The 24,294-nt window shown below is 40.3% G+C and overlaps 1 pseudogene; it reads left to right on the top strand.

The window, feature by feature from the left end:
* Window positions 1-24,294, top strand: part of LOC148436136 (embryonic protein UVS.2-like) — a 42,813-nt pseudogene that overhangs the window by 6,960 nt on the left and 11,559 nt on the right.

Genomic DNA, 24,294 nt, shown 5'->3' with positions numbered 1-24,294 from the left:
GCTAACCTTGACACTCCAGCTGTTATGGAACTGTATAACCCAGCATGCACTGCTACAGTTTTGCTAATAGGGCATACTAAAACTGTGGCAGGGCATGCTGGGATATATAGTTCCACAACAACTGGAGTGTCAAGGTTAGCCAACACTGGTATAGGTGAATGCCAACACTTCGCATTACCAATAAAATTATGTTAAATGCATTTTATGCCTAAATAGAGAAAATTATGTACTTTATAAAGAAGGGAACATATTAATTTATAGCCAGCTGTGAACATATTAAATTATTTGAGCCAGTGTCTATTAGGAACTTAAGTGGACCTTCCTGTCTTTGATCACACAATTTCTGAGCAATAATCAGATCCATGTATGAAAAAATATATACTAGTAACCTATGATATCTCTACAAAAAATAATACATATAACAATGAAGTTTTATATGCATAACAATAACACTTATTGAAATTAGGGATGAGCCCACCCGATCCGAGTCGGAAACCGAGTCCAGCTTGGGTTTTCCCACCTGACTCGGAACTGAAATCGAGGCAAAAGGGCATCATCCCGCCTTCCAGGTCCCGCGGCTTTTGGATTCTTTAAAAGGTCCCCACTTCGGGAGGGTGGGAGCTAGGGCTGGCTGGCCTTTGTTGTGCTGCTGTTGTCCAAAGAGGCTGTGTCCACTCAATTATTATGGCCTAACTGGGCTGTGTTGTGCTGCTGTTGTCCATAGAGGCTGGCTGGGCTGTGTTGTGCTGCTGTCAGTTGTCCATAGGGGCTTTGTCCACTCCAAAGTCTATAGGGGCTGTCTGGACTGTGTTGTGCAGTGTCCCATAAATTCTGTAGTCCTAAAGGGGTGCTGTAGTGTTGTCCAGGGAGTGATCTGTCCATCAGGGGTTCTCCCCCAAAGTGCACTCCAAAAAAAAATATTTTTTTTTCTGTGTTTGTGAATTGTGTGCGCAGTAGCCGCCCGTGCATCAACAAAGTAGCGCCAAGTATGTGCCTGTATCACAAATCAAAGGCCGGCTGGCTTGTCCATTAAAGGTGCTGTAACCCCCAAAGTGCACTCCAAAAAAAAAATTTTTTTTTTCTGTGTTTGTGAATTGTGTGCGCAGTAGCCGCACGTTCATCAACAAAGTACTGTAGCGCCAAACGTGCGCATGTGTCATAAGTAAAGGGCTGGCTGGCTCATCTGTTAAAGGGTGGTGTAACCCCCAAAGTGCACTCCAAACAAAATAAAAAATTATTATTTTCTGTGTTGTGAATTGTGTGCGCTTTAGCCACATGTCCATCAACAAAGGAGCAGCGCCAAGCGTGCGCCTGTGTCATAAGTCTGTTAAAGGGTGGTGTAGCTCCCAAATTGCGCTCCACAAAAAATAAACAATTCTTCTTTTTCTTCTGTGTTTGTGTGCGAAATGTATGTGCAGTAGCCGCACGTGCATCATCAAAGGAGCACGAATATATCAATATAACATAAATGGAGGACCAAACTTTATCCGATAAAAATAAAATAAAAGATAAAGATCAAGAACCACTTCCTCCTAGTGCTAAAACTGCTGCCACTAGTCATGACATAGATGACAAAATGCCATCAACGTCGTCTGCCAAGGTCGATGCCCAAAGTCATATTAGAGGGCGTAAAAATTCCCAAATGACAAAGTTCAGGAAAATGGCCTTAAAAAAACCATTTAAATCATCTGAGGAGAAACGTAAACTTGCCAATATGCCATTTATGACACGGAGTGGCAAGGAACGGCTATGGTCTTCCCCTATGTTCATGACTAGTGGTTCAGCTTCATATGAAGATGGAAGCCCTCCTCCAGCTACAAAAATCAAACGAGTTAAGTTGGCAAAAGCACAGCGAAGAACTGTGCATTCTAAGAAGATATCACAAATCCCCAAGGAGAGTCCAAGTGTGGTGGCGGTTGCAATGCCTGACCTTCCCAGCACTGGATGGCAAGAGGTGGCTCTCTGCAAGTGCTGGAAGGAGCACCCACAGTCCACTTGCTGATATGCAAATTGAAGATGTCACTGTTGAAGTACAACAGGATGAGGATACTGGTGTAGCTGGCGCTGAGGAGGAAGTTGGCGAGGAGGATTCTGATGGTGATGTGGTTTGTTTAAATCAGGCTCCGGGGATACAATTGTTGTCCGTGGGATGAAAAAGCCCATCTCGGTCATGCTTGGGCAGAAGACAAAACATTCCACCTCTGAGGTCTGGCAATATTTCTATCCAAATCCAGACAACTGTCTTGCCATATGTACCATATGTAAAGATGAAATCAGTAGAGGAAGCATCCTCCCTTATACGTCACCTTCAGTGCATTCATAAAAAGTTACTGTCAATTTCAAAAACTTTGGCTAAGACCGTAAGCAGTCCAGGGATCTAAATCCCTTTGTCCTGAGTATCCAAGCACCTGCAAACCACACCGTCAACTCCCTCCTTGTCAATTTCCTCATAAGTCAGGATCATAAGTAGTCCTGCAGGCCATGTCACTGGCATGACTGACTCTCCTATCCGGGATACCTCTAGAGGATCCTGCATTGCTATGCCTACTGCCATTGCTGCTGTTGTTGCTGCTGGGAGTCGTTCATCATCCCAGAGAGGAAGTAGGAACACCACTACTTTTACTAAACAATTGACCCTCCAACAGTCCTTAGCGAGGAGGATGAAGCACGACAGCAGTCATCCTGAAGAAAAATGGATAACTGAGGCCTTGACTGCTATGCTGGTGTTAGACGTGCATCCGGTATCCGCCATTAGTGCAGTGGGATTTAGGCAAATGATGGAGGTAGTGTGTCCCCGGTTCCAAATCCCGTCTAGATTCCACTTCACTAGGCTGGTGATACCGAGACTGTACAGAAACGTCAGAAAAAGTGACCTTAGTGTCCTAAAAAATGTGGTTGTACCCAATGTCCACTCAACCATGGACATGTGGACAAGTAGAACAGGGCACACTAAGGACTATATAACTGACAGCCCACTGGGTAGATGTATCACCTTACGCAGCAACAACAGCAGCGTCACCGGTAGCAGCATCTCAGAAACGCCAGCTCATTCCAAGGCAGGCTACACTGTGTATCAACGGTTTCAGTAAGAGGCACACCGCCGACAACCTCTTAGAGAAACTGGGAGGGAAATCATCACCCAGTGGTTAGACTCTCCTGGGGATTTGTGATATCTGACAATGCCACCAATATTGTGCGGGCAGTACATCTGGGCAAATTCCAGCATGTCCCATGTTTTGCTCACACAATAAATTTGGTGGTGCAGAATTTTCTGAAAAACGACAGGGGCATGCAGGAGATGCTTTGAGTGGCCCGAAAAATTTCTGGACACTTTCACCATTCATTGACTGCGTGCCGAAGACACCAGCAAACACTTTTGAACCTGCCCCACCATCACCTGAAGCAAGAGGTTGTGACACAGTGGAACTCAACCCTCTATATGCTTCAGAGGATGGAGGAGCAGCAAAAGGCCATTCAAGCCTATACATCCACCTATGACATAGGCAAAGGAGGGGGTATGCACCTGACTCAAGCGCAGTAGAGAATGATTTCCGTGTTGTGCAAGGTTCTCCAGCCCTTCAAACTTGCCAAATGTGAAGTCAGTTCAGACACTGCCAGCTTGAGTCAGGTCATTCCCCTCATCGGGCTTTTGCAGAAGCAGCTGGAGAAAGTGAAGGAGGAGCTAAGATGGAGCAATTCCGCTCGGCATGTGGGACTTGTGGATGAAGCCCTTCATTCGCTTTGCCAGGATTCCAGGGTGGTCAATCTGTTGAAATCAGACCACTACATTTTGGCCACCGTGCTTGATCCTAGGTTTAAAGCCTATGTGGTGTTTCTCTTTCCGGCCTACACAAGCCTGCAGAGGTGCGAAGACCTGCTGGTGAAAACACTGTCAGCTGAAGCGGAACGTGACACGTCAACAGCTCTTTCTTCATTTTCTCCCGCAACTGGGGCTACCAGGAAACAACTTAGGTATCCTAAGCAACCTGCTGGTGGTGATGCAGGGCAGGCAGGACCAAGGACCAGACTAAAGTACCTGGCAACAATTTCTGACATGTCTACTGTCACTGCATATGATACTGTCACCATTGATAGAATGGTGGAGGATTTCATTGGTGACAGCATCCAAGTAGGCATATCAGACAGTCTGTACCTGTACTGGCAGGAAAAAGAGGCAATTTGGAGGCCCCTGTACAAACTGGCTCTATTTTACCTGAGTTGCCCCCCCCCCTCCAGTGTGCACTCCGAAAGAGTGTTTAGTGCAGCCGGGAACCTTGTCAGCGAAAAGCGTAGGAGGTCTCTTCCACAAAATGTGGAGAAGATGATGTTCATAAAAATGAATTATCAACTCTTCCAGGGAGACCAGCCTCCAGAATGTACATAGGGACCTGTGGTGGTGGATTCCAGCGGGGACAAATTAATACTCTGTGAGGATGTACACAACACTGAAGAGGGTGAGGAATCGGTGGATGAGGAGGATGAGGACAACATCTTGCCTCCGTAGTGCCAGTTTGTGCAGGGACAGATTAATTGCCAGCTTGTTTTGTGGGGTCCCAAATGAACCAATCATTTCAGCCACAGTCGTGTGGCAGACCCTGGCGCTGAAATGATTGGTTTGTTAAAGTGTGCATGTCCTGTTTATTCAACATAAGGGTGGATGGGAGGGCCCAAGGACAATTCCATCTTGCACCTCTTTTTGTTCTTTGCATTATGTACTGTTTAGGTCCTAGTTTTTCAAACTGCTATCCTGTCTGCCACTGCAGTGTCACTCCTAGATGGGCCACGTGTTTGTGCCGCCCACTCGTGTCGCTTAGCATAGTCAACCAGTTACCTCGTTGCAACTTTTTGGACTAAAAACAATATTGTTAGTTGTGAGGTGTTCAGAATAGACTGGAAATGAGTAGAAATTAATGTTATTGAGGTTAATAATAGCATAGGAGCAGAAAAACCCACACATTCTGTGATTTTAGCTGTTTTTATGCTTTTTAAAAAAAAAATACAGATCCAAAACACAAAACCCAGAACCCAAAACACGGAAGGGTGGTTTGGCAAATACCAATCCAGATCCAAAACACGAAGAAAGATCCAGATCCAAAACCAAAACACGAAAAGTGGCCAGTGCATGCCCCTAATTGTAATACAAACATGGTAATTCAAGTGAAGTGCTAAGGCAGTGGTGGCGAACCCTGGCACTCCAGCTGCTATGGGACTACATATCCCTGCATGCACTGCCACAGTTTTAGCATTCCCTAATAGCAAAATTTTGGGATTGCATGCTAGGATATGTAGTCCCTCAGCAGCTGGAGTGCCAGGGTTCACCACCACTGTGCTAAGGCATATAAAATGGAGGAATTCTGATGTATATTAATTCAATTTAATCACTATGGACTTGGTGAAGAATCATATACATTAAGTATCATATTGGGACTTAGCTGTTACTTACAGTCTGCTTAGAATGTCCATCCTCTGGAACAGTGGTTTTCAAGCTCACCCCTCATGTTTTTTAAGCAGGATTTCTGTTGGTGGATGCAGGCAGGATAACTGCTCTCCCCGTAAAATAAATTAATTCACCTATGCATGATTAAAGAAACATGACCTGTTGGTGGTACTTGAGGACTGGAGTTGAGAACTCCTGCTCTGGAAGCTGCATCCACACTATGATTAGTATTACTAATATTGAGTTATTGCCCTAAAGCAATTTTTTTGAATTAATAGAAAATAATGACAACGTTGAATTAAAATAATAACTTGACAAGGATATAACTCACAGTACACAAACCTAGGGATGTTTCCCTCCTTTTCTGATTAATGTAGGCATTAAGATACCATTAAAGGAAGGCGATATATTAATACATACTGGTCGCAGTGCCATCAGCTGCACACAATGCCTGTGGCCTAAATCTATGGATGGGACTATCCCTGTGCCATACACCTATTTCTCTAATTATAGTTAGTTCTCTCTTCCTTACATTAAAGTAATCAAGGACCTTAATACTTATATTATAGTAAAATGAACATGCAATTTTCACAGGTGACAATTAATTAAATCTCTTAACGACTTCTATGCAAGAATTTGAGTCCTTCACTTGCGTGAGGTTTACACCTTGGACAAAAGAGAAGGATTACATCTAAATTGCCTCTTCACATGGGTAGGATATCTCTGTGTCATAGAGGAGTGTTTAGTGACAGATGAAAAATTATTAGATTTGAAAATTTCTAGTTTTTAGAATGTTCAGAGGTTTTGTGTAGGTTTGCACACCTGGGGGGTAGATTTACTAAAGTGTGTTTTGTTAAAATAGCCAGTTTTCCAGCTGTTTTGAAACCACCAAAATAACCTGTAATTGAAATAGGGGATGTAGTCTGCATCCCGGCGTGTGGGATGCCGATGGTCTGAACACCGGTGCTGAAATCCTGACACGTCGGGATCCTGGCACCAGTATCCTGACCATCAGCATCCAGAGGGTAAGTATCCGGGTGTTAGGGGAAGGGTTAGAGATAGGCACCAGGGAGGGAGTGTTACGATTAGGGTGCGGGGAGGGGGAGGTTAGGTTTAGGCACTGGTGGAGAGATTAGGGTTAGGCACTGGGAGGTAGGGTTAGGGTTATGGTAGGGGATAGAAAAGTACTTACCACTCTTCTCTATGGGTGTTGGGATTCTGGCTGTTGGGATGCCACTATCGGTATCAGTATTCTGACCAGCAGGGATTTCATTCCCAACGCTAAAAATATTTATGACTGGTGAGATACTGTAGCTCAAACAATATGGTTTCTGAGCTAAAGTATGAGGCTTATTAGAAGGTGAGGACGCCTAACCAGTGGTGGCTCTAGAGGTAGGACTTCAGTGCAGTCTAAATTTCAAATAGGAGAGACACAATAATTGCCATCCCAAACCCTACCAAACATGAGCATTAGTGTAATTTTCCTCCATCAATTCATGATAGACTTCATTAAAAGTGTATTGAGTCCTAACCTTCTGATCGACAAAATATATGCAGCAGTTTTGTAGTTGGTTTTTCTGGAAGTTTGGACATTTAAAACCTGCTGCTAATCACCAGCAGGTTTAAGAGCAACAAGCAAACTGCTGTTTAATAAACATGGTGGTTTGAAAGAGAAATCTCCCGGCGTTGGGCAGCAGGTTGAAAATGCCACCAAGCCCACCCTTTATTAAATCGAATCCTAAATTGCTGAAATTTTTCAGCAAAACAAATCAAATTATATTAATCTATATTGTGAATAGTAAACACACACTCACATCCTACTGTACAGTAATATGTCAATATCAAACTCTCAAAGACATCTCATTGCTTCCAGCTGTACCTCATCTATCAGACAAGTAGGTAGATCTCAGATGGTTGGATTAGCTCGTTATGGCTACATGTCCAGAGGGATTATACAACATGAACTAGATCACGTCCTGGGATTTTACCATGAACATACAAGAAGTGACTGTGATGACTATGTCAACATCATGTTCCAGTATATCTCACCAGGTACTGTACAACGCACAAGGCAATTACAAAAATATTTTTTCTATTAAGGTTTGGTGGTGTTTCCATTGAAATGTAATTTATAGTAATTAGAGAATTTTTTATTACAGAAAATGTGGTAAATTTTATCCTAAAGAACACTAACAACCTGGGTCTGCCATATGACTATGTCTCAGTAATGCATTATGACAAGAAAGTTGCTGGGCACAGTGTAATATAATAAATGCTGCTGGTTGAGTCATAACATGTTGATGTTCAAATGTCCCTTTTTATGATGTATCATTCCGAATTACGCTAATGATTCATTGATAGTGTAATGTCTCTTGTCTATGTGGCAGGTATGCATTCTCTAACACTTCAAACCAACCAACCATTGTACCCAGGCCTGACCCAACTGTGCCCATTGGCCAAAGGAATGGATTGAGTAAACTGGATGTTGCTAAAATTAACAAGCTATACCAGTGCAGTAAGTATTGACAAATATATAAATACTATGAGAAGATACTGCAGATTATATCAGTTGCATGTACTGTAGAGTGCATCCCAATGATGGAATAAGTACATTTATTTCACCTCATCTACTTCCACTTGTCTTTTGTGTCTTTCTTCATAGATGTTTGTGCTACTTTTCTTAATGAAGAGAGTGGAACTTTGAACTCGGCAAACTACCCCTCCAACTATTCCAATAATGCCAGCTGTGTTTGGTTGATCAGAACCCCATATGGACAGGTACAGTAATGACAGTGCCACAGGTTACATGTATAAACATATTTTCAAGTTTATTGGTGCCAGCACAGCACATATCTAAAATCAGTTCAGTCACATTCAGTCACTAAATACAACAGAATTATATATTGATCAATTTTCAATTCAATCAATTGAATATTGATGTGTCAAGATAGGGCTACACAAGGTACAATCCTCAGCCAGTATTTCTTTCTGTGTAATAATATAGCACAATGCACACATAGAAGCTGATGCATATGTTACAAAAAGCAACTTCCTTGACCTTTTTTTTTTTACTTTACTTACATTCTTAATACTTTAACCATGTTATGAAGTTGAAGGTCAAGTGATTATATATTAATACAACAATCTCAAATACAACTGGTGAAACAATATTACAAATAAATTGTTGGCCTAATGTTATACATGGTTTCATACATGGTTCCAACTGAGGTCAGACACCATTTACACAGCACCATCGATCTGGGTTATTCTCAGGTCAGTCCCGTCCACACTGAACCTGGGTCGGCCCTGCTAAACTTGTGAGGTCATGAAAAGTGGGAGGTGACTGCTCCACAACCACCAATCAGCTAATTTTAGACATGACCCAGGTCGAATAACCCAGTTTGCACCGTTTACACTGCACCATTACCCAGGTCCATTCTGGGTCCGACCCTGGTAGTTACCTGGGTTGGATTGCCGGGTCACTTGACCCTGGTTATTTTTCAGGGACCCTTTTACACCGAACTGCGACCTGGGTAGACCCGGCAAAAACCCAAGTTTTTGCTCTGTTGTAAAAGGGGTATAAGAGAGACATGGGACATTGTAGGAAATGGTGTCATATACGCGGTTTGCTGCTACTTAACGCTAAGGTGCAATGCTCCATTTTACATTTGCACAATAACCAAGTGGCTATGTCCTGTAGGTGATCGCATACTCTATGTTATAAAGACTAGTTTGGCATGAAGTATGTATATTAAGTCACATTTGTATTTCTGAAATGAAGGGGGAGATTTACCAAACAGTGAATTATGGCATTATTTTATTGTGGGTAGAAAATAGCATAATTTACTAATAATTATGTGACTAAAAGGCTGAAAAAAATAATATTTTAAAAAGTCAACTTGAAAATCAGTGTCCCGTTTTTTTTTAATAAAAACAGATACCAAAAAAATGCATCAGTTTGCAGTTTTTATTAGGATGGTAACCCTTATTTATTGATTGGGGAAATTAATTTAGGTGTATATTAAGGGTGAGGATTAATGTAGAATTCTATTGAACGCAACCTTATGTATGAATTCATTTTAGTTAATACTATTTGTACCTGGAGTAATAAAAATGTATTCATGGCTAGGGCACATCTTGTTACTTTCATACTATGGGCAGCATTAAAAGTGCCATAAAATATCTGTCTTCCATTAGCAATTCATTAATATTTTAAGGCAAAAAAGCCACAAACATTGTTGTGTTCATTTTTAATTTTGTTTGCATTCCTTACTTAATTGTGTAAGTTCATTTTTATTGCTGACTGCCTTATATAAGTGTTTTATATTTAGAAAACTGCAGTTTAATCATTTGTATGTGCAGTCCTCACCTAATTGCTTCCACTAGACACATGCTAGTTGAGTTTTCAGTGACAGCAATTTCACAGGAGTTGGCTTCAAAGCAACATATGGCTCAGGTATTGTATTCAATTTTAGAGCCAGTTACAGTTTATATTACGGTTTTCCACCTCTCCATATGTAAAATATTAATTATAGTAGGTGCCCAGGGTGCAATTTCCATAGGTCCTAAAGGCTTGGGGGGGGGGGGGGCTCACCTGGAAATTGGCTAATTCTTGTTCTGAAAATCAAATTGGCGTGCAGAGAAAAAATGGCAACAAATAGTGGAAACTGTAGAAAAAAACTAACTATTAAGGCATATATTAGATGGATAGTATATTTGAACACACATAAAAAAAGTACTAAGTTGCATAACCTTTCTACAACAATGTCCTATTATATATATATATATATATATATATATATATATATACACACACACATATATAAACAGTGTATATTATAAGGGCACAGTTGTGACCTTATATAAAGGCTGCATCTAAAAAAACAGATTTCTCCATTTTAGAATTCCGAAGGGGGGGCAGGGTGTTTAAGGGTCTACAACCCAAAAGCTGTTGGAGGTACCAAGTTGAAATTTGGTAGAGGCAGGTAGAGGTAGGAGATTTATATTTATGATTTATCTATCACACTCCTTTCATTTCCAGCCTATAGCCAAGTAGTACTTCTCTTTCACTGTCCAATACACATCGGTGCAAGACACTGAACAGTAGAGATGAACAGCGGTAACAGGGAAACGTAACTGGCTGTTGTTTCCAAGGGTTACTGTGGAACACATGTCTCTCACTTCCCACCCTATGCAATAGGTATGATGGGAAGCAGCAGAACTGTGTAATACAGGATTCTCACACCCTGACTTTTTTCTCTTTCCTTTCTTCTAATGGTATTTAATAAGTGCCTTTTGTTGTGAATAAATGACAGTGATTGACATCACTGGAGAGAATTTAATTCAGTCTCTCCACCTTTGTACATTAAAGCAGTAACATTGATTTTTATTAGATATTTTCTTTTTTTCCCTGGGTGTATTTTACATTGTTTCTGAATTGTAAGTATTTGTATTTGTGATTGTCATCTATATGTTAAATGTCATTAATCCTTTTCTTATTTTGCCACCCTCAGAGGGTTGAGCCCCTCACACTCTTATCTATATACTTTTCACGCCTTTTTCTATTATATCTGTTTTGTAAGTCGATTTTAACTTTAAGTTATTTGATATATTAAAAGTTATGTTTTATAATTAATACTTATATAGACTATAAGAGTGCTCCCCAATAGAGTCTTGTGGGTAAATTTTTTTTATCTTCTTTTTTGCATTATTGTACTAACGCCAGCATAAAAGTATTCAGAGGTCATTCTCTGATATTTTTCTGTTCTTATGATAAATCAATAAAACAACTAAATTTTTCCAGATTATCCTCCTAAGAATTGTATCATTTCCAACGGAAAAGAAGGGTGGTGGTAGTTGGGGGGGATTGTATACAGTGGGGACATACAGTATGATGGGTTGTTCTGCTCAATTCAAAGTTGTAATTCTCCATTTATGATTTTACAATACTCAAGTAAATAATCCTAAATAAGAATGATCATATCTTTCAGGTGATCACATCCTCCAGTTTGGCATAAAGTGTGTACATTAAGTAACATATGATCGTATCTGCAAAATAAAATTACTAAATAAATAAGTTATTGCTGACACCCTGATATGTCTTACATTAAGGCTACCTTGAATTTTAATGGCTTTGATGTCCAGTCCTCACTTACTGTGCATCTGACTACATCAAGATATATGATGGTTCCAGTAAGACATCTCCACTATTGCTGGACAAAACTTGTGGGACCGGACTGATCCCTCTAATCGTTGCTTTAACTAACCAGATGCCGGTGGAGTTTGCCAGTATCAGCAGCGTTACAGGGGTTGGCTTCAAAGCTACATATGGCTCAGGTATTGTATTCAGTTATAGAAATGCTTAATGCTATAGTTTTTCACTGTCTAATCCTAATTATATCCTACAGATGTTGTCAGGTTCCTTGCACTGAATGGCAGTCATGGCATGGATAATTGTATCCATAAACTAGAACATGTAGCTCACAGCTAAACTAATTAGCTACATTTCCCAAGATAACATTTACTATCTGCTTAATCATATGGTGACCATGTCCTGCAGAGACACTACTACAACTACTTGTTACCATATTATCTTTGTTAGATCTCATCAGCATCAGACAGGTCAGGCTGCTATTGTACTTCATGCAGAAACTTTTTCCCATACAGTAGGAGAAGAAACAGGAAGAAAACTATCATTAAACTATAATTGAAAACTTGTCCGAGAGTCTACTTTGAAAAAAAAATGGATCTCAAAGTAGAGTAAAAGAACTGACATGAATTAATTAACCATTGACATTTGATTGCTTTTACTGCTACTATAATGTAGTACCATAATTTACTGTATACTATTTTATAAAATATTGTTTCCACTGTATATGGCAGTGTTTGAATGAATATAATAAACTATATAAAATTAGCCTGTATACTCCCTTACTAGCTCAACTTACACATAAATCTGACCTTGTCCTGAGATATATCCCTTTTTTCCACCCCAATATTTCCTGAGACCTGCTGTATACCTTTTCTATCCCGAATAACCAACTCACATACCCTTCCTGCATCAAAGACTTCTCCTATCTTTCCTCTTTTGGAAATCCTTATACCACCTGACCGTGCTCTTGCCCAATTTTCATTGCTTAATAGGCATCTCCTATTAATTATTCATTCTGCCCCTGCCCTACCAACTTCTCCTGCCTCCTGTTGTCAGCTCCCTCTAAAGCAAGGTCCTCTCAACCTTTTGTCTCACATTTTTCCTGGCATCCATCCATTCAAATATTGTCCATCCCCTGTGCTATCTCTAAGAGTACGGGTTGCATGATTATAATTGCTTAAAATGCCCCATGGTATGGGAATTAAGTTGAGCCCATGTAAGCTATGCACCACAAATCTTCTGCTCTGCTCCCCCTACCCATAAAAGCAACATTAATGCAAAAACAGAAAGAAAAAGTGCAACCAAAATGCAGAAAGGGAGGGTGAGAAGCTTAAAAATAAAAAAGCCTCAGTCAGTGTGCACATAACTTATTAATTGAGGCCTGAAACCTCTCCCCCAGCTGTAAGCTGAATGGACAGCATGCATTGTGTGATAGCTCAGGCCAAAATATGACCAACCACTTCAATAAATCTCAGGATTAAAACTCTAAGTCATAGTGTGACTTCTATCATCCTTATGTATCATTGACTTATTTGTTTTACATTTTTTGTTTCTTTGCCTGTTCAGTGCTGTGGAACTTGTGGGGCCTTATATATAAACTTTGATAATGATGATAATAAGAAAGCCACAGGCACTTAGTAGTAGACAAACACTTACAAAGAGCATTGTTAATGAATGGCTGTCTCTAATCAGTAACTACACTATAAACACATTTAATATAGAACTAAGTATGTATTATGGAAGCTTTGTAATTTATTCATCCTATCTTAGAACATTACATAGCCTGGTCCTTTGCTGGATTTTGTGTAATAATTGCTTTGTTCTCTGCTTTGTGCCATATCTCCCTAAAGTACCATGTGGAGGAAATTTCTTTGCCTTTGAGAAGATCTTTACATCTCCTGGATACCCATATGCATACAGTCCAAACATGGATTGTACCTTCAACATCACAGCTCCTCAGGGATATCAGGTAAGAACAGTTTTGTAGCCTAAGATAATGTGTGGTGGTGTCAGTAATATTATGGAAGCTTTATTTAGAGAGAGAGAGAGAGAGAGAGAGAGAGAGAGAGATAGAAAGAGGGATAGTCTCCTGTCTAAATGTAGTGACCAGGACAATACTGAGTTGATCGGGGGCTGTTATATGAGGTAAGTGGCCAACTTGAGACAGTACAGTAACTAGGAATATGTAAGTCCCGTTTGTACGATATAGTTTCCTGACTATAATGGCTGTGGAGATAGATTTATTTGCAGGGGCCTGAAAAGACACTAACACACAAATTGTCCGATTGGTTAATAAAAATATTCTGCTTTAAGAATTACCAGTCAGTGGCAAATGCAGGAACTTACGGGGGGGGGGGGGGTGGTTTCCAAATATATATACGTGTGTGTGTGTGTGTGTGTGTGTGTATATACACACACACACATATATATATATATATATATATATAATGAGATACACCCGCATTTTTAGTTATGTGTATTGTATTGTGGCCCTTATGCAGTGCCCCCAGTAGTTTTTGCCCCATATGCAGTGCACCTTATGCCATGCCCCCTGTAGTTTTTACCCATATGCAGGGCCCCCTAAAATAGTGCCCATTATGCAGGGCCCCCTAAAGTAGTTCCCGTTATGCAGTGCCCAATATGCAAGGCCCCCTAAAGTAGTACCTGTAATGCAATGCCGCCCCCGTGCCAAGTACTTACCTCACCACACTGGCTCTCGCTGCACCGCTGCCTCTGACTGGATCTGTCTAGATCCAGCAGGCTCCTCACATCGCGGGTGATGACATGACGTCACCTGCGTGGTGTATAATTGGGAACGCTGGCCTCTGAAGCAGTTGGAGGCTTTTTTAGCCTCCGATTGCTTCAGTGGCCAGTGTCTGCAGTCCAGGGAGCCTCATTGTAAAGCAGAGGTCGGAGACGGAGCGCTGTCTCCGTCTCTGAAAAAAAAAAATGTGATCATTAGGGGGGTTCTGAGTACTCAGAAACCCCCCCTGCGTGCGCGGGAGCCAGTACAGATATGAAACTTACAAACATATCTATGTATGATGTTATTATCAGATTTATATGCTCACACATTATGCCTGTGGGGAATATTCTAACTGACTTTGGTATTTCTGCCATATCTGCTTTCTGTATGTCTCTTTCATTAATAATAATTAATATTTCTGTGTATTACAGAGGATGCCTCTTACAGCATCCAAGAGGTCCATTTTGGCTCTCGTGTGTACGGTCCATTCTGTGGTGAAGACGGATTTAATCCCATAACCTCCACTGGGAATACCATGGTGGTGATATTCCACAGTGATATCAAAGCTCAGCTAAAAGGTTTCCAGGCTTACTACACCTTCAGTGAGTAATACAATCCCATCTATTCACTACAGAACAATACTATAGGACGTGATATAACTTTTATGATATTTATTTGCTATAATTAGGTGTATTGCTCCTCACTGATACTGATTTATGACGTCACTTTCATTTATACACATCATATAGCTTTGTTGTAACCACAGGTAGTCTGAACCCAGATGTCGCCTGAGCAGGGTTGGATTAAGGTTTGTAAGGGCGATTATCATTTAAAGTGTCATTATGATATAGTGATGATGCTATTAAAAAGTAGATTCTGTAAATATACCCAGCAACCACAAAATATGCTGAACACAGTATAGTGCCCATAGTTCCCCCCACTGGACTGGAGTGATGTAGCTATGTGTGTTAGCAGGTGACACTGTGGCAAACACGCATAATCTGTCTGGGGGAATAAGGACCTGCATGCTGATCATACAGACTAATGACTGCATTTCCTACCTCACTAAGTATAGTCAGTGCCAGGTGAAAGCTGAGATCCTGATACACTATGTGAAGCTGCTTTGAGTGATCCCTACCATTAGAACTTGATGTTAGTACCCCTATCATTTACCTTTCAGTTTATTGTGAGATATTCTGTATAACACACCAACTATTAAGGAATACACAAATTATACTGTATAGCCTTATTGTCCAGGAAGTTTTCATCCTCAACAGACCGTGTGTGTGTGTGTGTGTGTGTGTGTGTGTGTGTGTGTGTGTGTGTGTGTGTGTGTGTGTGTGTGTGTGTGTGTGTGTGTGTATATATAATGTATAAAAACAGATTAAATTAATTTGGTAAATGTAAGAAAAGCAAATGTTAAACACTGACACTTTGTTTTGTTTATTAATGGACATCATAGTATAATACTAGATTTGGATATTAAGGTATCTCCAGTATAAAGCACACATTACATAAAGATGACAAGGTACATTAGTTGCAGGTAATTTCAAACCTGGGCAGTAGGTGGTGCTGTTGCTGTGGGTCTGATTTACTTTCCTACTTCTAATAGAGCTCGGTTCCTCCTTACCTACTTTTAAACTCTTAGTTCACCAAACTGCCTTTCATCCTCATACTCTACCAGGCTTTACATGTAATCTCGTCAAATAAACTTATAACCCTGATATCTGTATAAGGACTCACCTGCTTTAATACATTTACAGGTTGAGTCTCCCCATATCCAAAATGCTTGGGACCAGGGGTATTTTGGATATCGGAATATTTTGTATTTTGGAATATTTGCATACTATTTTGGAATATTTGCATACTATAATGAAATATCTTGGGCTTTGGACCCAAATCTAAACACAGAATGCATTTATGTTTTATATACACCTGATACATACAACCTGAAGGTCGTTATATACAAAGTTTTTTGATAATTTTGTGCATCAAGAAAAGTGTGTGTTCATACATGAAATTTATATTTCATCTACACTTTATAAACAGCACCTGAAGGTTATTTTATACTATATTTTTAATAATTTGTGCTTTACTGTAAACAATGTTTGAGTACATTGAACCATGAGAAAGCAAAGGTTTCACTTTCTCAGTCATGCTAAAAATATTCTGTATTTCAGAATATTTTAATATGGAAGACTCAACCTGTATTGATATTTAAAGTTCCCGTAAGCATTGTCCTTATTGCTTTTTTTTATCACTGCTATGTTGGCTTATATCCGCCATGCAATTTATTTCTTATCCTAAGCCCTCCGCTATACCTACCCAAGCCGGTGAGAGAGTGCTGGAGCCAGCAAGTAGCCCTCACTTGCCCCCTTGTACTCTTATTGGCCCAAATGTAATACCTAGAATTGCATGTGACAGTGTGATTACAACAAAATAGCCACTAGATTTAAAGTGGCAATTAGTTTAAAGGCAAAAATATCCTGGGTTAGGGTTTTTAACTAATTGCCATGTTAAATCTAGCATCTTTATTGTTGGAATCATGCCAGGATCAGCAAATCACAGCCACTGTCTTCTTACATTTGGGTCTTATTATTGGAATATGTAACCTTATAAATCAGTAAATAATGCTACATGCTAACATCACATACTTGGTAACTGTTGAATATATAATAATGTGTTTTATATAAGGTTGTTAAAAATGATGCAATTACATCAATGTACATATGTGTAACTATTTGGTTTATTTCTCTCTCATTCAGGGGCGTCTTAAGAGAGGATGGGGCCCATATGCACTCCCCGTGCGGGGCCCCCTCCTCTCTCCCCGGTGGCCGGTAGCTGACTGACGTGGCTAGCCAGCCACCAAAGCCTTAGTAGACTCCGGGCACTAGAGTGTCCCCGGAGTCTACCGCGCGTGCGCAGAACGCCAGAAATGGCCACAGCGGCCACTTTTCTGGCGTTATCAGCATGCGCAGTAGACTCCGTTCACACTCTAGTGCCTGGAGTCTACTGTGGATGCGCAGAAAACCGGAAAAATGGCAGTGGCAGCCATTTTCCGCTGTTCTGAGCAGTGCAGACACCCGACGTGAGACCACGGGCAGGTAAGTCTAAAATAATATGGGTGCAGTGTGTACGGTGCGGGGCCCCCCTGGACCTGGGGGCCCGTGTGCCCTGCACACACTGCACCCATTATAGATATGCCACTGCTCTCATTACAGTATATCGGAGACATATTATACACCAGGGAAATGTGATATTGTAGCAGGAACGATCACTAATGGTGGAAAGCTCCTGAGATCGCTGGAACAGCACCCACAGTATAATAACCTCTCTCTATGGGGTGCAGCCAACCTGTTACATTCTCACATATGGCTGCCACATGAGAACCATAAAGAGAACATACTTTCTATAAAAATATAATCTAATTATAAAATAGGAAATGTTATTTGTATACCAGACTTACTATGATTGTGATTACAGTGTATGTCTGAGTAGCAGTAAGAGTAAGGACAGTATAATGTATACTTAATAAAAATGATTAATTGTACAGCTGTGTGTGTAATTATTTCTATCATAACTGTATTCAGTGGCCCTTATTAGTAAGTGAACTTGATAAATGTAAGTATTGAAAGGGATAAATGATTATATTTTAGATTTTAATTATTTACTCCGTAAATGTGACATTTCTACCAGGTAACATTAGAAGTTATTAATGCAATTCATGCCTATAGAAAAGCACACTAAGCAATATATCACAGGAAAAGCTATAACACTACTGACATTCAAAACAAATATAAAGTAGAAAAATCTTGCATGTAACTTCCTACTGTACAACCTAACTAGTGTTCTAATTAGCACCAATATATAAATGAAACCTTCAAAGGTTTAGTTTAATCCAGTTATCTGTTGCACTAGCCCTTTGGCCTCTATCTGCTATAATATCTCAGATATACTTATATGTAATATTAGTCTGTATGTACAAATCTAAACATAATTGTGTAGAGGTTAATGTGAGAAGGTGTCACTGTGGTTCTTTATATGAGTGTAGCCAGCATAGATGTGTACAGTTATAGTCACCATGTCCCAGGCAGTCACAGGCACTTGACTTCCTTGCTAGTAGACAGCCTCTCAAGTGGAAAAATACATCACATGCTGAGTAACTGCCTTATCTTGGGTAATATAACTATATCACAGAATGCCGATCCGAATATCAACCTACAGCTGGTAATTCTATGGCAATGCCTAGCATCTCCATTACCACAGTGCTTGGCTATAGAGAGCTCAGTGAGTGTGGTCAGTGTGAGTCTCATATACACATCATGTGGCACGTTTCTGCACCTGTTATACAGTGGTTCCATAAGAGGAGGTTACTCAGTCATTGGCAATATTTCAACTGGTCTTACCCATATGCAGAGATCCTCCTCAGCAATTTTATGATCCATTCTTAATATGACTCTATAGTCACTAGAATATTTATTATTACCTCTTACTTATATGGTGCCACATGTATTCCACAGCACTGTACATAAGTGTAATACATAATTTGCACAAGTACAGAACAGTACATAAAAGAACATAGCATATATATATATATATATATATTTACAGAATTACAGTGCTAACATTCCAAAATTAACATGGAGATTAAAGAGGGTAGAGATCCCTGATTGTTATAGCATACTCTCTATGGAGTGTGTTGTCGAAGCTGGATTATTGGCTGAGACAAGTTCAGTTTAAAATTGAATCGCAGCGACACCATCTTGCGACTGGCCGCAAGACGCCATTTTGCGAAATGGCCGCCTAAGCGCCATTTTAGATAAACTCACATTTTAGTACATGTGGCGATAATACCATTAGCATCATGCGAATGCATCTGTGACCATTACCATAGGTTACGGCGATTCACTAAAAGCCTATTTCATTACTTTACGTATTATAAAGAATATATTCCAGAAATGGCTTTACAGTATTGCATTAAGCAAGTGGCCAGGTGACAACTGGCTTGTGTAGATAAGCTTCCTGCATAGTGTTTGTTCACTACGGGTGGTCTAGCTAGAATAAATAAGCAAGCTTCCTGCAATGACATGATTTCAAGGGCTGGAGTGTCACCTTAGGTCTGTCTCTTGTAGTTGGGATATTTTGCATTTTCACACAAGAGACCGACAGAGGTATCTTTCCTTTGGACACAGGAATATGTCTTTATATCAAACCCTGAATACCCACACATTTCATATTCACTCATAAGGTTCAATAAGCATCAAAATGTATGATTTAAGTTGGTTTAGGTAGTTTAAATGCTGAGAAATAAAGGTATTTGATAATTAAGGTATTATACATGATAAGCAAGTTGTGTTTGGTTTTGTTCTGATGCGTACGCTTTTTACAGCATCCCGGTGTTATTGGTGGAGAGATCGCATCATGCAAACTCAAGTTATGGATCGCAGAACTTACAAGCAACAAAAATGTTTAAATGTTAGAATGTTACAGGGGGCGTTACTAGAAAGATTCCCCTGCTGTTAGAGGCAGGGAGAGTCTATTTGAACCAGCCTGTTAAAAGTGCTGTAACATATGCTTCTCCTCTGGGAACCAATGACATCAGCAAGAAACTTCCCCATTGTCCTGTTTTAGTCTGCGGGGGATAAATATGTGTGCCCGGATACTGGTTTTTTAGTCCATGCTGAATACAATATGAACTGAGGGTCTCTTACTGATGCCTATCTCCGTGTCCGGAGGCGCAGCGTATGTATACTGTACTTAGGGTCTGTATAATTTCCTTTTGTGCCTAAAGTGTGCCTCTCTCTCTGTGTGCGTGCCTCTCTCTGTGTGTGCCTCTCTCTCTGTGTGTGTGTGCCTCTCTCCCTGTCTCTCTCTCTGTCTCTCTCATTGTATTTATTTGCGCTTATTGTATACAGATCATAGCATGTAACTGACTGTACTTTTACTTGAATAATACTTAGTGCTTTGGAACCACATGTTCTGAGTCTGGAGTCTCTATTTATTATATGACTGCGTACACAAATTAGCGTCATCCTTAGAGGTTTATAGGAAGGATTTTAGAAGGCACAGGCAGGGGTATATAGAGGTTCATTTTAAAATCAACAGAGTAGACACCATTACTGTGGGTAGTGGGGAGAAAAGATGTTGGAAAGCAGAGGTTGGTCACTTAGGAAGAAAAGTGGTAAGCTTGAATAAGGAAGTGAGTTTCAGGGCACATTTAAATGTAGAGATCTTACAGGCAAGTCCGATTGGGCATGGGAGGCTCCAAACTCCAAATTATGGGGTTGGTATGGGTGAACCTAAAAAGGTCAGGGTGGATAAATGGAGGGGGTCATTGGGAAACTCCAGAGCTAAGTGGGTGGGCAGTAGTGTGAGTAGATATGATTCTGGAGATGTATGGAGAAGATGAGAGCTTCATAGGCGAGAAAGAGAAGTTTGCATTTGATTTGGAGAGGTTTGGCTACCAGTGTATTAAATTGCATAGGGGGTAGAAGAGAAAGTGAAAGGAAAATGAGATGGACAGCAGAATTCCAGGTATTGTTGACTGAGGAGAGGAGGAAGAGCTTGACATAAGAAGGTAATAAATGGTTATAATCTAGACAATAAATGATGGGGATGAGAGTGTTGGTGACTTCTAGTATGATGAAGGGACTGATCCTAGAAATGTTCCGAAGGTGGAAAAGGCAGAAATGTGAGTTGGACTGAATGTGGGAGAAGAAAGAGAACAGCGTCTGGATTGATACCCAGGCAGTGAAGTTGTAGAAACATGGAGAGGGTGACAATGTCAATGGACACAGAGGGTGGGAGAAAATAGTACTCTGCCAGTGGAAAATATGAGGAAGTATTGGGTCATACCAGAGGATATGGCTAAAACACAGTGGGTGACACAGCAGAAGACATGTTCTGATTGGTGGGATGAAGGACATGGAGAAATTATGTACTTGCCTCCAATCTCCTCCTTTTGAGCTTGTTTCCATTTGTGCTTGCAATTGAGTTGTGGTCCTCTGGACAATTTTTTCTGGTGTGATAATGGTGGTTCAGGCCCTTAATGTTCAATAATCTGATCCATCTTTCATCCAGCAGATAAAGATAAAAGATACTAGCAATGTATCTGTATCATTAAATGAAGCCCCTACACATACTCCAGCGGGTAGATATTTTTCCTAGTAAGTATTAAGACTGTTAAGAATCTTTCCTGTACTGTCTGGTGGCCATTCCATTAGTATGATGTTAAAACATGAAGCATAAACAGTCACAGAGGTCAGTTATTTGGGCATTGATCTACGATCTTCTTTAGCAAATTATCCACAAAAGGAAAGACAGAAAGGGTCAAATTCTTAGAGCAGTATCTTAAATGTTACATTTCACTAAAAAGAAGATGCTGGTGTTCACTTTAAGCAATAAGAATGCTGATAGTCAAAACAGCTAAAATAAACTCTGGAAATAACATGGAATATAATTGAGGTCTTTAGAGCATATTTAACCAAACTATTGAGTCAATACACCACATCAAAGCAACCACATCAAATGGGTCCATAACATTACTATACAATCTGTCAGATATCTGTCCAATCTGGATGGTTAAAATGAAAATCTGGTAATGTATGGGATCAAATGATAATAGACTATTTGCTCACAAACACTGGAAAACAGACAAAAACGGTCGTTCAGACAAATTAATTAAAACACACAATTTTAACAATAGTTTTTTTTGTCTGTTTTCCAGTATTTAAAACCATATGATCTACTGTCATTTGCTCCCATACATTACCAGGTCTTCATTCCAACCAGACAGATTGGACAGATATCTGACATATAATTGTATAGTGTATGCCCAGCATAATACACACTGCGGTAAGTTAACTAATCATCGGTTTTAAGTATCGACGTCTGATCGCAGTCTAAGAAAAAACAGCATTTACTGTGCATCAGTTTTGAGTGTCTTTTGAAATCCGATGGGTGTTGATGTTGGGTTGCAAATGATAGTCAAAACCAGTGCATAGTAATTCCTGTTTTTTTTAGACTGCAATCTGACATTGATAGCCAAAACTAACTCACCCGAAATCCAATGTCATTACCCATCAGATTTTAAAACACTATACCATAGCAAGATCTTATGGCAAACCTGGCTCCAATATGCTGCACAGATCTCTATGTTAGGTTAGAATGTTAAAAATGGTTAACATAAAATAATGTGTGTGGTCACCCCTGCCAATTCAGTATCCAGCCCTGAACCCCTCAGTCTGGGCTGTAACTGGAAAATAACAAGAACCAGAATGAACCAGCCATGGAGTTTATACCTTAGCAAAGAAACACACCAAATGGGCTCCCCTGCAATGACATTACCCAGGACTAGAGGAAGTGAAGATCCCAAAGATAAAATGTGGTCTCCCTTACCGAGGAAAAGCCAGCTCTGTGCTGAAACCCCTGGGCTATTTCCCACATCCTTGCTGGTGGTGGATGCAGGGTTAATAGTAATAAAATACAGTAATACTGTATGCTATACAGCTGTGTCCATAACAATATACTGTATACCTTAGGGTTTTAATGGATTACAATCAATGTTACATTAAGGGGTACATTTTTAGAGTTTTTAGAAGTGAGTTTTAGAAGAGATGTTGCCCATAGCAACCAGATTAAAGCTATTATCTTCTGGAAGGTGCTAGTTAAATATTAAGTAGAATCTGATTGGTTGCTATGGGCAACATCACTTCTAAAACTCATGGCCTGATTCAGAGCCGCTCGCAAAAAGCGTGTTCTCGCTCTGAATCAGGGCGTGTGCTTTTTTTTGTTGCGGCCTCTTGGCCGCTCGCATAGCTGTGAGTTACCACCCACAGCTTATGCGAGCGGCCATGATGATGGTCGCGATGGTCAAGACCCTTGCCGTAGGATCTCGTTGCCGTAGGATCTCGTTGCCGCAGGATCTCGTTGCCGCAAGCCCCAGTGGACTTTCTGCACTATTAGAGCAGGAAGTCCACCTACTGACATCACTAGTGATGTCAGTAGGGCCACCCACAAATGGCAGGCGTTCCTGCAGGAATGCCTCCGTTTGCTCAGCCACCCCCCGCCACGCCTACAAAATGGGGCGAGCTGTCGATCAGCATCGACAGCCGCCCCTTTTATAGTGAGTCCCAGAGTAAATGTACCCCTAAGAATCACTATTAGGACAAGATAATTATGTGGTAGAGTACTAAGCATTACTGTGCCTAATGCCTGATATGTCCCCTCCCCTGTGGCTTTTTCTAGATAATTTGGCTTCTGTCAAATAAGCTGTATTGCTCATGTGTGTTTCTGTTTAATAGAGAAAATAGATTGTAAGCTCTAGTAGAGCAATGGCAGATGTGAATGATTAAGGGGTCTATTTATAAAAGTGATAGAGCTTTTCTCCTGCTTATTAGCTGGAGTAAAGCGCCCTCTCTATTTAGAAATGTGATAATGAGCACCAAGCACGTCCACAATTTAAATAGAAGCATTATTAGGCAATTTCAACACTATTGTTAAAAACATGATGCCATTTGTTGAGGATGGTGTTCTGTGTATGTACCAGCAGCCAGTCAAGGAGAAAAGCAGGAAGGAAATGATCTCTTCCAGCTTTCTCCCTCATTCCACTGGGCAGATTGTAGCTTCATGCGGTTGGACTGCGCAGGTCAGACATCGGCACCAGTAATGTAAGTGTGAATGCAAAAGACATCACCTCTTCATTGAAAGAGATAACCGGGACAGTCCTTTAGTGTTTTGTCTGTCCCGACAATAAAGATTTTTATTGTTATTTATTCTTTTTTTTTAATTTTTATTAGACCCCTACATTTTTTCTGTAAACAGTTGCAAAATACAGTATGTATTTGTTTTATAAAAAGCTGTTATATATAATTATGTAGGCTTAATTTGCACACTGTTGTGTATTTTTTACTTGTTCTACTAAGTGCCTTATGTATAAATAAATATTTCTCCTATCAGCAA

Source organism: Taudactylus pleione, unplaced genomic scaffold (assembly GCF_031769625.1).
Source record: "Taudactylus pleione unplaced genomic scaffold, aTauple2 ptg001956l, whole genome shotgun sequence".
Classification (NCBI taxonomy): domain Eukaryota; kingdom Metazoa; phylum Chordata; class Amphibia; order Anura; family Myobatrachidae; genus Taudactylus; species Taudactylus pleione.
This window is presented reverse-complemented; position numbering and strand designations above follow the sequence as displayed.